The sequence below is a fragment of the Pezoporus wallicus genome, unplaced genomic scaffold (assembly GCF_028554395.1).
Source record: "Pezoporus wallicus isolate ANWC-B61680 ecotype Strahan unplaced genomic scaffold, APGP_CSIRO_Pwel_v1 contig_8721, whole genome shotgun sequence".
Lineage (NCBI taxonomy): Eukaryota > Metazoa > Chordata > Aves > Psittaciformes > Psittacidae > Pezoporus > Pezoporus wallicus.
In genome coordinates, this window is record NW_026635692.1 from 1,883,711 (window position 1) to 1,899,350 (window position 15,640).

The following is a 15,640-nucleotide window of genomic DNA, read 5'->3' on the forward strand; positions in this document are numbered from 1 at the left end:
TGCACATGTACATATGCAAATGTATATCGGCAATGTTTGGCACGCAACGTAAAACGGATGGTCCTTACCTACAGCATCTAGTTTTTGAAACAGCACTCCTCTGTCTGGCATCCCAGAAAATTTAACATCCTTACCTAAACTTTAGCTGTAATAACTTAGTTCTGAGAAAATCTGCCTCCAAATCCTTTAAGGTATACCTTTACCACTGCAAGAATAAAGTAATGCGTTAAATAACTTAATGCTTCCTTTGTGTTCTTCCCAGCTTCAAAGAAAATCTCCATCTGCTAGATCACGTTCACAGCCGTCAAGGGATTCCTCGGTATATGTGGACATGGATATTAGAAGGCTGAGTACCAACTGTGAAAGATGAATGACCCTGAACAAAATTTAACAACCAAAGTTCTCCTCCTCATCTTCCTGTGTGTTGCTAGGAAAGTTATAAATGCAGATGTAGTGCATTTCATATTGAAAACCCTACTGATTTAGCACTGCATACAAGTAGCACAAAGCCTCACTTGTGGCTTTTTCCTTGCCAGCCTTAGAGTTGGATTTTGTATAGCAACTTGCAAGCCAGGCTCAGAGCCAACAGGGTACCTCAGTTTCCTGGAATTAAGGCAATCCCCGGGTCTTATGGATGTAAAGGGACTAGTTATTTTATTGCAAATGTCAACCTCCTTCGAAGTTTTCTGTAGATTTCAGGGTGGTTTCTGTTCTTTGGCCTCAACAAAAAAAAACCCTGCCTTTCCTTTTACATGCTCTAATGGGAATTATCTTAACAAGTCATCATCAGCTCTTTTCATCAGTCAAAATAATGGAATCCCAAGCTGAACGGGTGCAGGTACTGTCTGCATGCTATACTGATCACCCAGCTGATCCAGTGGGCACTTCTCACAGCAGCGTGTTTCTTTAGACCTACCATTCAGGTCAAGTACTAGCTGGATGTTTGATTTCAGTATGCCTCCATCCATGAACACTTGTGATTAGACGCTATGGTTCTTTCCCATTTGATTCAAACAATAGGTAGTACCTCTGGAAGGTGTTGCTGCTCTTAAAGAGAGCTAAGAGCCCAAAATTATGGACTAACCTCATAGCTCCTTGCAGGACAATCCATCATTATGCAAGAGTCATTGAACACTGCAAATCACTGTTTTATTCTTTCCCCTCCTGCTAAAATAAGGAGTTGTTATTCACTAGCACCAGAAAGAACTATCAGCTTGTATAATTCCTGTTTGTTCCTATTAGCCAGCTTTTGGTAAAAGGGGGCAGGAATTTGCATACTTACATGGATTTGAGAGAGCCACCCTGCATATTTTATGCTATGGACTGTATTCCATGCTGTTGTCTTCCACACACGTTTACTGTTGGATGTCACAGGGCAATGCCTGTTTCTCAGTGACTTGACTGGGAGCCATGACAGCCTAAACACACGACACAACGCCTAGTATGGAAACAGCTAATAGACCAAGAGACAGGCAATTCTTATGGATCTCTTTCATTTCTACCCCTACAATGAAACAGGATTTATGTCTCCCTTGTAAATATAAGGATTTGAAGTCAACATGTACAACAATATTGGGTTGCTGGCATGAGCAACCTATTAAAAAGATAGCTTCTCATGGAACTGCATTTTACTATACATGGTACAACACTGAAACAGGTTGCCCAGAGATGCCCCATGCCTGGAAACATTCAAGGTGAGGTTGGACAGGGCTCTGAGCAACCTCATCTAGTTAAAGATGCAGGGGTGCTGGACTAGATGACCTTTAAAGGTTCCTTCCAACGCAAACCATTCTATGATTTAGAGGATAAAGAGGAAGAAAAGAAGACACAGGAAGAAAGGAGTTGTCTTCCCTACTTAAATTTTCCTGTTACAACAGAGATATTTCTTGCAAAGCAGAAAGAGTGGATTAGGTAAACCAAACATTTCCTTCAGTCAGACAATTTCCAACCTTTGTCACTGCTTGGGCAACAGATTCTTACAATAGCCAGGATGTACATAGTACTGTCATTCTAACACCGGATTTTGGTATTTGTGTGATCTGTACACACGTCCCTCCACTGCCTTCTTTTCCATGTATGTTTAGGCTTCAGACAAACTCTGGAAGCAAACCCAAGCATTTTCCAAATGCAACTCCCTTTCAAGATTTCAAGTTGATGGGAAAAGCAGGTTTGCGCTTTGTGCTCCCTCTTATGGTAGCACAGTAATGAACTAAGTGCTAGAGCCAAGAACAGCAGAGCTGGAACTGTAGCTGCAAGGATATAGAGTCCTGGGTTGCCAGCACTGACCAAATGATGAGAGCTCGTAAAGGCTGAATGAAATGGAAATTATAATACCGCCATAAGATGTGGCATTTCAAAGGTTCACATCCCACCTTTTCTGGGTTCAGAACAGCTTACTGAAGGGGACATTCATTTGCCCTGCTGTGCTCTGCTCAAGCCATCCAGGTGAAGGGCATCCTGTCACCAGCCCTCTTGGAGCCTGCTCTGTTCACTACAAGCCAGTTTACTTCTTCGCTATAGATCATAGATCCAAATGAAAGTGTGGGTGAAGGAGGAAGCAGGATTCACATACTGTTCTCACAACTCTCGGGAGGAAAGGACTTTTGAATTGGGTCCCTTTTTTAGTCTAGAATTGCCATGGTAACCCTTCTTTGTATGGATGTCTCTGGTATCTATCTCCCCCAGTAGTTTATACACCCACCAAACAACTCTGTAAGTCTTTTGTGTGGCTCCTGGTTAATGAGTTCAAGCTTGCTTTACTTGGAGTTCTTACAGTTGCTTTCTTCCTGATCCTCAAAAGGGAGCCGATTTCTCGCTCTCTTCCCCAACCTGAATTACTCTTAGGACTAAGGTGCAAGATACTGGCTGAAAATGACTAACGTGGGGCTGAAATCAATAGAAATCATGCTGCCAAGACCCCCAAGGAGGCAATTAGTTTTCCAGGACACCATATCTCCAGCCACACACAGCTTTTGCTGTCAGGACTGCTCGGGTACAGCTACGAGGAGTCTGCACAGTGTGGCTAGCTAGCCTTTAATTTCTGCAGGAAGCTTAAATACAGGTTTTAGCCTCACTGATTTCTGACAGAGCCGAAATAGGGGATAGGAGTAGAGGGCAGAATTGAGATTTGAAGAGGGTATGGTGAATTGTATCGGCTTGAATTGCAAAGGTTTAAATGGCCTTATCATCCAGCCAGGCCACTGATATGAAGAAACTAGGATATTCGCTAGGTAGCAGCGCTGATAACAAAGGTTGAGTATTACGAAATGACCTTTTCTTGTACCTTTGGCATTTATCTTCTTCACCATTATCCGAGTCCTCTAAATTGCCTGTGTTCAGCACTTGTGAGGCATAGAATCTGGCCTCACAAATGCCTCTGTGATTTCCAAGACACCGTTCTCACCCACTGACTGCCCCAGAGCTGCTCCCTGGAAGCTGGGCACATCACTTAATGCCCCAATAAAAGCGTTTTCATCCAGCATGCTCTCTGGCTTGTAGGCAAGTATTACCATGCAGAAGCAGGCAGTGTTTTGAACAGTGTGGAGGGAGCAGAGACCAGTTCACTGAAGCCTTCAGCAAGTCACTTAACATCTCAACAGGGGTTAACCAGTTACAGTACCTGCTAGCTGCCTCCTGTAAGTAAGGGATGGAAATGTTCCAGCTCCTGGAGAGCTTGCCTGAACCTGCTCAAAGCACCAACAGAAGATGTCCCTTTTCTTCCTCCACCTGCCTTCTTTTCCTCATGAATTCACCACACTTTTCTTATAACTCTTCACATCTCATTTCAACAGTGATCCAAATCCTTCTTTCCTTTCACTTTTGGGTCCTCTTTTTTATGGACATGTTCCCCTTTGACCCAGGTAACTTCAGTGCTGTTCATTGTTTGAGTATACATCTTTTGTTGCCTTAATAACTGCTCCTTGCCATGTATTTTTCCTCTTCCCTTACATTACATTCTCTAATCATCTGCACTAAACTGAACCCAGCAGATTGTTCTGTTTCTATAAAACAAGGTTTGTAAGAAGAAAACCCTTCTTACTAAATCAACTGATTCATGGAGTGGAAAAACGTACCCCAAGCTGGTAGCACTTTGCTATCCAGAAGATCACTTTGGGGGTTTTGCCCCAACTGGAATAACCAGTCTAAAATTCTCTTTCTCTTGTTTGCATTCAGACTTCATTCAATCTGTCCGTATCCATTAGAAGTCACAGAAACTTAGTGAGATGGAGCTTTAAATATGTAACTGCAGCAGTTGCTAGATCTATAGCTTAGGAATTGACCGGCTGCTGGCTGGCAAAGGGTGGTCCAAGGAATTAATTGTACCCTCTAGATTCCAGTGCATAAGCTGTGTACGTGGCAGATGGACTTCTACAGTAGGAAAAGATGCTGCAAGGTGCATAAAGTTGGGGCAGGGAGGGAAGGGCCATCAAAGATGAAACAAAAAATAGATGCTCCTATAAACTTCCGTGTAACACAAAGCCTCCTGAACTTGGGCTTCATTTACCAATGGAATACCATCGTGTACAGACTTATTTTCCCATTAGTGACCTCTGGAACGTCTCCGCACTAAGTGGTGCTGGTGTACAACAAAAAGGGCAGCCTTCTGCTTCTGTAAAAGATGAAGTAAGGTCATGCTCCTTCTTCCATATATCATCAAGCAGTAACAGAATAGAGATAGGACACCAGATGAGGCCCAGGAATCTGTGAAGGTCTCATTATTCCCATCAGAGGTCACTGAAGGCAAAGCTAAATTAACTAATGTAGGGACTCTACTTTGTGCCCATCCTGGCACTGAACCAGAGGTTCTGATGAAGGAGAACCAGTCAGCGGTGAGGACACAAGATTGAAAAGGCAGGCAGTCCTCCATAGCAGAGGAGTCAGATCAGGCTGACCGAGATGCAGAGAGGCAGTGAGTGAAGGGTACTCTAGAAACACTTTCCTCACTTCAGGATGAAGCCAGATTTCTAAGGTGAAGGCAGTGCAGTGTGCCTGGGAGCTGGCAGCAAAAAGGACCCTCATGACCCACTCCCACACACAGCAAACTGTGTCACTGGGAAGTCCCTGAAGTCTGTAGCGTGTTTCCAGCATGGAGCACATAAAGCTGTCAGATGAGGTTGTCACAAATCAGTCAGCTTTCAGCTGTGAGACTGAAGGGAGCTGGCACACATGGCAAGAGACCACGTCTGTGGAAGCTCAACGTGTTTTTCTAAGATAATACTGAAACTGTCACAACACTAAGGGTTAGGGGGCAGCTAATATATTCAGCAGACGTATCTACGTGTATCGAGGGTACCAGATAGGCCTGGTTTTTTCTGGGATTGCTGATGGATGGGACAGACCATGTAAAGATAAAACATGCCGTCTTCTCTATCAGCACCATTAGCAAGGGGAGTCAATAGTTAACATACCTTGACAACCAAAACCCAGCTAAAGCTTGCATTCAGCCACCAGCATCTTGACTAAGAAGGAAAATGAAGAAAAGGCTTTGTAGACAAAGAGCTCGTTTTCTTCTGCATCAGTAGATGGTGCTGTTTATATTCTAGTGCAGGTTACTTCTGAGAAAGTGCTTCTGTGCCCGGTGGTGAAAGCTCTAAGTGCTTTTCCTACACCCTCCTTTCCATCTCCTTAAATTGACAGACCTTCTTCCCTCTAAAGTGGCTGGACAATAATCATATTAGCACTCAATGGGTTCAACCATGAACTTTAGATGGGTCTGTCACGGTAAATAACCAAAGGAGTCAGAGAACACACAGGATTTCTGTGCCGCTCTGGAAGGCACCACTCAGTAAATGCTAATGTGATCTTCCCTTTCTAAGTGCCCCTGAATGCATCTCGCCACAGTTCTGTCCATAGCAGGACTGTGCTGAGCAGCAGATGACACCCACCTGACAAAGCCCAAACACAGTGCGTGTGAGCGCGCAGTGTTTAGAACCAGCATAAAGATTTGACGCATTGGAGACACATCAAAACCACCCTGAATGCTTTCGTTACACCACTTACTCCCATTAGGCTACCAGAACCTCAAACACCCTAAACTGTCACATTCAGATCAAATTGGCAAGGCCAGAATGAGGGAGGACACATCCTGCAAACCCCACATGAATACCAGCCCCTTTTCTGATTGCCCAGAACAGAGGCAGCCATGATCCAGCCGGTAGTAAAACCAGCTGTCCACAGGCAGGCACAGATGCCCTTGTCCTCTGGAAATGCAGCATCTGGGTGTTTGTTCCAGTCTCCTCCCTGAAACTCAGGGAGGTTGTGGAATATCACACAGTCTGTAAATAGCCTCAGAGGCATGACGAAACAGAATCAATTTCTGGGATAATAGAGGGAAAATAAGCCCAAATATACACATAGATCAAGGAAGTTGGCAGCTTACATAAAAGCACTATAAATGATGCAGAGCTGTGCAGGACTCTGTCCTTTCCCATTTGCCTTGTAAGATTATAGCTTTCTACACTGGCATTCATTTTTCTCATGGCTTCCTATTGAGTCTGGCACTAGAAGTTGCTCTAAAGACAATGTATTGTAAGAAATGACCTGGAATTAACCTATACCACAAGATGCATTCAGCCCATGACAACAATGGTAAGACCACAGATCACGAAGAGTGGCACCGACACCACTGAGGTAGCAATACAGTGCAGTGCTTGTCAATCAGCTTTCCCAACAGGAGGTAAAAAAGCAACCAGCTAAACCAAAACCAACCCAAAATATACCCCCAAAACCCAAGGGGGTATCTGTTCCGTTTGCTGCTGCCTTAATTTCATAGCAAACCTGGTCAGGGTTGTTATTCTTCAGAGGCCTGAGATTGAGTCCATCTCTGGCAGTGAAGGAAACCCACAATGAACCACATGGAGAAAACTAAGTCTTCCTCAAGAATCAGCTCCTCCACAGATGCCCTGTGCCCTTGGCAGGAGGTAGGGTATTTCCTCAGAGCAGCTGAGAAGCAAATAACTGGGATATGAGTCTCTTTCCCAAGTGGCAAGATTCAACACGTCCACAGATTTTTCCACATAAACGGATAAGGTTTATATGTCCAGTACAGGTTTCCAGCCTGCTGCACCTGCCCTGGCACAGTCCTTCCATATGGACTCAGTTTTGCTCTTGCAGTGGGCCTCACAAAGGTTTCAAGGACATGTTAGCACCACCATCCAAGGGTCAATGCCGCCGGCTACTTTAAAGAAGCATGTCCTGCATCATGGGCACCTTTGTTAACTGTCCTTTACTGAAATGATTCCAGTTCTCCTCTGGGTCTTTCTCCCACCTCTGTCTCTTTATTCCTTACCTCTTCCTCGTCTTAAATCTCACCTCTCTTTTCCCCCGCAGTATTACGCAAAGACCCATGCTCCTATTCAATCTTGGATGCAATGGGTTCATCATTAAACTCAAGAATCCATAACCAGAGGAATTGCCTGAGAGCAAAGGAATTGAGCTCAAAGTGCTGCACAGACACTCAGGAACTGCCTGCCCCAGCCTGCATTTTCACGATCTCTTTCTGAGCTAGAACATTCACCTTGGGAAAGCACTGACTATAGCACACAGATAAATATGGTTTGGCACTCAGTGCACTCTGCTTTTTCCTTCGTCATTCTAACGAAGCACCACAAACCACAGTTCTTTACTCCCGACAGAAACCATGCACCCGATAGCCCAGAAAATCCTTTTCTGTACCTGAAGCATCTGTCTCAGAACTGCCATCCTGCTGTGGTATCTTGACCTGACATTTACTGTACATACATATTGGTTTGTTTTCACTCCGTGCTTTCCTCTCTCAATTTAAGCCACCCTTTGAACAGGGATGGGAGGAGGAAATGGAAACAAAGGAGGATAAGACAATAAACTGTCATTGGCAAAAGACTCCAGCTCCTGGTGAGGGACTGGGTCTGGTTCTGTGCTTAAAGGAAGAAAGATGAGAATAGAACAGAGCTGGCCTGAAAGGAAGAAGCTTGAAAAGCTCTCCAAGTTAACACAGTTGTCTGCTGGAAGGGTCTGAAGTTCTGACTGCTCAGCTTATCATAAGAAAGTCTTCACACAGGACAGATGGATGTATTGAGCATTGTAAAATCCTCTAAATAAACCTTAGTTTGGGTTAAGGTAGCAGAAGAAGATGCTCGCCATAAATCACAGACATCTGACATAAAGCAGCAGTTCTTGATCCCACTTTTGGATAACAAACATCTTCATCTCTGAGCTACAGCAAGGCAGCTGCCCATTAACTGCTGACCTCAGTGTGCTGGGGAGGAGAGGGAGGGATGTGGCTGATCCGTACAAAGTAACCCTGCAGTACAGTAATACAGCATCTCTCTGGCCGCTGAAGAAGCTGGTTTGCTTTAATGAAGTGCTGATTGCATGCATACATCCAACTACTTGGCCAGCATTTTCTAAGTTTTGAAGATCTGCATGCCCTCCCCTCTGGCTCCTAATAGGAGACATCAGTGACATGCTACTGAAGGCTTATGCATGCAAACAAGCTTCCTGTTCTCCTGTTAGCGCTGTCAGGTCCCTCATATGGGGTAAGACAAGCTTGCCCAATTGTGGCCCATCCCATGCTTCCTCATCATTAGAGCTTTACCTTGTGAATCAGTGCAGCAGAGGCACTCCAGCCCTGCGCTGCAGCTAGGGAGGCAGGTCAGGAAGGAGTGCTCAAAACGTAGCCTGCCCACAGCAAGCTACTAACTGTGCAGCTCAGGGCAGGAATCCCTCACCCCCTTCAGGACCAGGATGGTCAAAGCAGTAGATGTCACATTGGAAAAGCAGAGATAAAGGATGTACTGTAAGTACTGTAGCCACGCATTAGTGAAACTCCTTGTACTAGTGCCCTGCTTCCGTCCTTTACTTCTCCAGACTTAAAATTTAACCACCTAAATCATCAATACAACATATTTAAAAGCACTGGCTTCAAAGTGAGAAATATGGGTAGTATTTCAAGGTTACTTTGTCAGGCTCTCTACAACCACAGGGAAATATTATTCAGTTGATATGTAAGCCATGTTAAAAGCCTCCTAGGTAGGGTAGAAACTCCCTCACTCCAGGAATTTTAGAAGTACTAGTATAACACCCTTCCTGAAATCCTGGACACATTTAACTTTAAATACATTAAATATCCAGATTTGTATTGCAATAAATGAAATGTGAATTAGTGCTTTCAGCAAGTCATTGCAGGTCTGAACTTGCAAATATAGAACTGTTCAGGAGAAAAGCAGAGCCAAGACTGAATATGCATCCTAGATTTGTCTGCACAAAGAGGAAAAAGTTACTCAAGTGTATGGAGGAAATCACGTTTCTTCTCTACTCAGGAGAAGCCAACCTGCATTCCTCATTCAGTGATATCCTTCCATCATGGCTTTAAACAATCTCACAGAGCTGCTGCTGGGTAAGAGGTGTATTCTGTATCAGAACTGCCTGCAATTTGATGTAGGATAATGCTGTATGTGCATGCACAACATTTATGGATTCCACTTGATAAAGTGTTCTGATATGTTTCAAGGAGAGACAGTCCAGTAAGAAGTCTTTTATATCAAGCTTTAAAAAGCTCTTCAGTACAGATTCATTTCTGTATGCCTTGTCTCTGGATTTTAGCATTGCCTAAGCTGAATGGATGGGCACATTGAAATATGACTGATAGCAGGGAAAATAAATCAGTGTCAAGCCACAGCATTAGTGTAGGAATCACGCATCCAATTTGTATCTGTTTAACCAGTGAAATAGAAACCTTTGTGAGCTACAAATGGCCTCAGCCAGAGCTGGGTTTTTTTGGTTTGTTTTCCTCAATCAAACAAGCTATCAACAGGGTTATTTTAAAGAATGTCCTTAGCCTTTAGCTATGGAGAAAAAAAAAGCGCTGGGTTTTGCATGTCGACAGCGTTATCAGTGCAAACTTTTGATGTATACTAGAAGTCAGTGGTGGTTAATAGAAAAGCAGTCTTATATAGAAAATTCTAACTTCCTTTTTTGCACTCCACAGTTTTGTTACTGCTGCTGAGTTGTAGCACAACTCGAGGAAAACTGGTTCAAGGCACATCAGAACCTGCACATCTGTGCAGCTGAACAGCCCTCTGTGAACACAGTATGAACCCTCTGTCCCGCAATGTAAAGTCACAATGTTTATGCTTCAAACACAGAAAAAAAAGCATTCACAGAATCATAGAACAGTTAGGGTTGGAAAGGACCTTAAGATCATCCAGTTCCAACCCCCCTGCCATGGGCAGGGACACCTCACACTAAACCACCTCACCCAAGGCTCTGTCCAACCTGGCCTTGAACACTGCCAGGGATGGAGCATTCACAACCTCCCTGGGCAACCCATTCCAGTGCCTCACCACCCTTACAGTAAAGAATTTCTTCCTTATATCCAATCTAAACTTCCCCTGTTTAAGTTTTAACCCGTTACCCCTTGTCCTGTCACTACAGTCCCTAATGAAGAGTCCCTCCCCAGCATCCCTATAGCCCCCCTTCAGATACTGGAAGCTGCTATGAGGTCTCCCCGCAGCCTTCTCTTCTCCAGGCTGAACAGCCCCAACTTCCTCAGCCTGTCTTCATACAGGAGGTGCTCCAGTCCCCTGATCATCCTCGTGGCCTCCTCTGGACTTGTTCCAACAGTTCCATGTCCTTTTTATGTTGAGGACACCAGAACTGCACACAGCTGTATTTTACTGTATTCAGTAAAAGCTGCAAACCAGAATGGTCAGCCTTTACAACAATTCGCTCCCCTGCCCAGTAGCTGCAATATCCAGGTTTGGCTAAAACAGGATTGCTTCCAAGAGCTACAGCAAATAATTCACAGTCTCCTCTCCACTTTAGCATGGTGCTATAACTCCTAACATAAAGTTTCACTTCAAGTACAGGTTAGAGCAAGGGATAAGACTGGTGCTTTATGCAGGATGCTTGGCTCACAGCAAAGATGAACAGCTTTAAGCATGTACTGAGAAGAAAATAAAGCTCAGTGCACAAAGATCAAAGAGTAACACTAACTTGTAGTTAGCATAGCAAGTAACTCCCTTGCTTGCCTCATTTAATTTTCAAGCTTCAGGGGTTAATCCACCTCCCTTTACCCCCTTTCTGCATTCCTAATACGACACTGTCTGTTGGGGAGGTGTAGGTAAGGTTGGAAAATGCCTTGCTCTACATATTTCCTCCACTTGAAGGGAATGCTATCAAGTTTCTGAACTCCATTTGGAAAAACCTGTCTTTTCAGCAGCTACAGAAAGTGGCCTAAGTAGTATTCTACAAGCTACTTATTTTTAGCACTCTTTCTCCTAAACCACCAACCAGTTTTAAAGACAGAAATACCATCTATTTCCACAGTGCTCACACAGAGGGGAAGCACTGCTGGATGCTTTGGTGTCATTCAACTCCCATCCAGTCACACTCTTTGACACAGATTTGAGCCTACATACACGTACAGCAGTGGTGATGTGGAAGGATGCTCAGCAGTTAAATCAGCATCTGAACAGAAATACCTAAATAGTAACCAAGCTGCACAATTGCCTTCTGCATTTAAATGTTACGCAGTTGTGCTCTTTAGGTTATAACAGGAGAAAAGCCACTCATGCAAATATTTCTGCATCTCTGGACAGTGCTACAAATAAAGTACTGACTAAGCAACATAGCAAGAATTTACTGGCACCAATAAAAGCACATAGAGTTACTCTTTCCTAAGCATCCACTGTGGAAGTGGGAGCTGCACACACACAAAAAAGATGACAAAACCACTCTTAAGCACCATATTGTCATAGAAAAAAGCCTTTCTGAAGTAGTCAGACTCAAAACAAGAGTTAATAAGCACAGGATGTGAATGGAAGGACCACAGTAGCCTAGATTAGAAACAAAGCAATAACCATGGGATTCTTCTGCTGGTTTATTCATCTGAAGTAGCAAAACCAGCGTGCTTAGGGATGGTCAGTTTTCAGCAATGCCATCCTTCCAAGAGAACATGTGCTTGTTAGCCAGGAAGCCGAGTGAAAGGTGTCATAGCGCTTCTGTTGGGAAAGCTTCCTCCTGCTGAGGATGCAGCATTTGTGCATGAGAATAAAGCCACCCATGGCACCCAACAGGGCCCGTGACTGCATTTTTCAGCTTTTACATGGAGACAAGTTAAGTCCATGCCTTGCCTTTTCCATGCAGAAACACTAATTCAAGATTCTTACACCTAAAGAAAACACCTTAAGCGTATTTAACACTTACTTTGGCCTCTGGGAAGTGCCAGAATGTGCATGTGAGTGTCAAATAATGACTTTATAGCGTTGCAACAAACGTTTTGTGGGACAATACAGCCATTTTCCATGCACCTCTGCTCTCTCTTTCTGCAAATGCTAACAAGTCGCTGACAGCTCATACTACAAGGGAGCTGGGACACACTTTGCTGTGCCCAAATGTGCTGCTGAACAGGAAGTAGTAAAAAAAGTTCTAACAGCCGTGGATGTGGTGAGACAAGCACTGTTATCTGCTTACCAGTTATTTCTTTAAATAGAGATGCAGCCACAACACTATTAAGATGAAAGGTTCAGTAGTTGAGTGGTTCGGTTCAAATTCACTACTCCAATGCATCACTGACCACTTTTCAAGGGTTACCTTCACAGTCATCATTTCGAATCTTAACCTTAACCTACATGTGCACTAACTAGATCTAAGCGGCCCTTTGGCTGCACTGCAAACGTACCTTGGCTTACTGTTAGATATTCCTCATCACTGTTTCTGACTTCACAGACACGTGCATGAATGCAGCCCTTGATTCCCAGTGCTGTGGTTCTCCTGCTGCCCTCTGGCTTCTGTGTCACGTTAGGGGAGCAGGGTCCCTCTGGGTTAAAACGCAGGAAGGATTTTAGAGGAGAAAACCATGTAGTTTAAATGCTTTTACCTTCAGTGTCATGGCAAAAGGAGGTGGGAGCAGACACATAGAAGACATTCTGACTTCTAACCCCCACTAAGACGGTCTAGCCTAGGTCTTCAGCACCTTTCAAAGAGCTCAGAATTCCTGTTGTGTCCACAAGAGGGGCAGACCAAAGTCCAGTTAAGACCCAACATGAATCATGCTGTGGTAACACACACTTCAAGAAGCAGCATAAGAGATTGAGAGTTCAAACCTAGAGACAGCAGCCTGAGTTACAACAATTCATTAACTGTGATGCTAGTTAAACAACACTGGAGCGCAGGTGGTGTTTTGCTCAAAGCAAGGGTTATCTTCATTCAAAATTGTATCTGGGAATACTTCACTTAAAGCAGAGCAAATTGAGGTCACTGCAACAGAGAGGACAAGCTTATGACATTCTCTTAGCCAAACACTTAAGCCAGAAGCAATGGGTGAGAAAGGAGAAAGTCCACTGTGAAGGCTAAGCTGGTTAAAGGGCATACTGCGGAACTGGAATCAGCTTCATCACTTTAGCATGAAGCACAGTTGAAGAAAGAGTCAGCTATTAGCTCAGGTTTCTACTTCAGGAAGGCACTAAGACTGCTAAGGGAGATTCTCTACAAGGCTCCAGGCCACATACATAGAGTTTGGGTTTTCTATGCTAGCTTTAACTGAGCTGCATGGACACTCTCACGGGAGTCCCAGACAGCTTTTAAAAGCATTTACAAGCACAAGCTCAGTAGTTTTGGAGCAATATCTTGCTCACAGTTTCTTCTTGCACTGGGGTCAATGGTGGTAGAGTTGCAAGCTTGTTACAAAGCATGGAGGGCAGCCCATTGGCTTCACTAGGGAGTCTCACACGAGGAATAGTTGCAGGATCAGGTCTTTGACTTCCCAGGGGAAAATATTTGCTCACGCTCTTTGTATAAGTGTGTCAAGGGGGAATTACAATAATCCTGAAACCAGGTAAATGGATTATAGCAACTTCAATAGGACATCCATTCTTCTTGTGGCTACTGAAAGCATTATCACTGGAGATTACATCTCTCTTAGGATATAGCATGTGTCTGAACAGAAAATAAGACCCACTGAAGTCAGGGGAAAGGCCACACTCCTGCCGGTTTTGGATGAGGTGGCATCTGTTCAGTTTTCTCTCTGCTAGTCATGCAGAGACTGCTCAGCTATCTCACAGCACAGAGCACAAAAGCCCCACCTCAAGCTGCACACGTGCAGAGTTAGCTTCCAATGGAAATTTTGACAGTGCAGAGTTACCCAGATAAGAAGGTTTCTCTTTACAGCTCTCAGTAATAAGGTTTTGCAGCATTCAAAAGAAAAACCTGTGGTTTCTCCGCAGGAAACCCATGATACCGTTTGTAATCAGAGCCATAATTTCAGGGGCAGTAAATGTGCTTAACGCTGGTCTGAGAAAATGGTGAAATTCAGGACTTTGTCTACAATGCACAAATGACACCGATTTCTTAAAGACATTAAGTACAAATTTCCCTGTCAGGGTCAGCAGAGCTCTCTGCAGCATCTGAGGCTGGCGGGAAAGGCCTCGCTTTTTCTGGCAGGTATTTTACGCCAGCCTCCCTCTCTTCTGTAGCATCGTTGCTCATTTATGTTCACTACACAAAAAGCACCAGGTCTGCACCTGCAAGCTAAGCAAAGCCCACGCGCTAAGCCGAAAAGAACAGTTCCGCTTCTCCCATGCGTTGTGAGGTTAGAACCAGAGCAGACTCCACTTCAGCATAAGCTCCCCTCCAAACACTTCTGCTGCAGTTACTTGCCCCAGCAAAGCCTTGAAGATCCCTTACTAACAATACCTAAGACAGCACATTCCATACTTCAAACAGTCATTTACATCTTGCAGGAATACCTACGCTTCCCAAGACTTCTACTACAGTCGGTCTCCCTTTCATTCTTTGCAAGGGGGTTTCCACTACCCCACTTAGCATTAAAAAGAACAGTTTCTCCAAGAAAGGTTGTAATTTGAGTAGTGATAGAGAAAGCAGGCACCTGAGGCCTGGTTCTGTGGTCAGCTGTGCAGTTTATTTCACCTTCAGGAAGCCAGGATGAACATGCATGCTGCAGTCTTGGGAAAGTACCGGCAACACACATACAGTGCAAAACCGTGCTGCGCTAAGCGACTTCCTAAGTAAATAAGAGACGCAGATTTATCAAGCCAAATGCACTGGAGCCTTGTGCCAGCTGCCTATACAATTTGCATTGCCTCCAGCCACACTTGAAAAATAGCTAGTTTTAATACTCATTTTCTAAGAAACAGCATAGGCAGTCCCCGACGCTTTCTGTTGGCAGCATAGCAAAGACTTCAGTCTGAAAACAGAGAGGAAGGATTCAAGAGGGCTTTTCAGGGGAAAGCTACAAACTCCGAAAAGACAAGCAGGCAGCGTGCTCTCAGCCCAGAAAGCCAGCTGTATCCTGGGCTGCATCAAAAGGAACATGACCAGCAGGTCGAAGGAGGTGATCCTGCCCCTCTACTCTGCTCTTGTGAGACCTCACTTGGAATACTGTAAACAGTTCTGGTGTCCTCAGCATAAAAAGGACATGGAGCTGTTGGAACAAGTCCAGAGAAGGACCACAAGGATGATCAGGGACTGGAGCACCTCCTGTATGAAGACAGGCTGAGGAAGTTGGGGCTGTTCAGCCTGGAGAAGAGAAGGCTGCGGGGAGACCTCATAGCAGCTTCCAGTATCTGAAGGGGGCCTATAGGGATGCTGGGGAGGGACTCTTCATTAGGGACTGTTGTGGTAGGACAAGGGGTAACGGGTT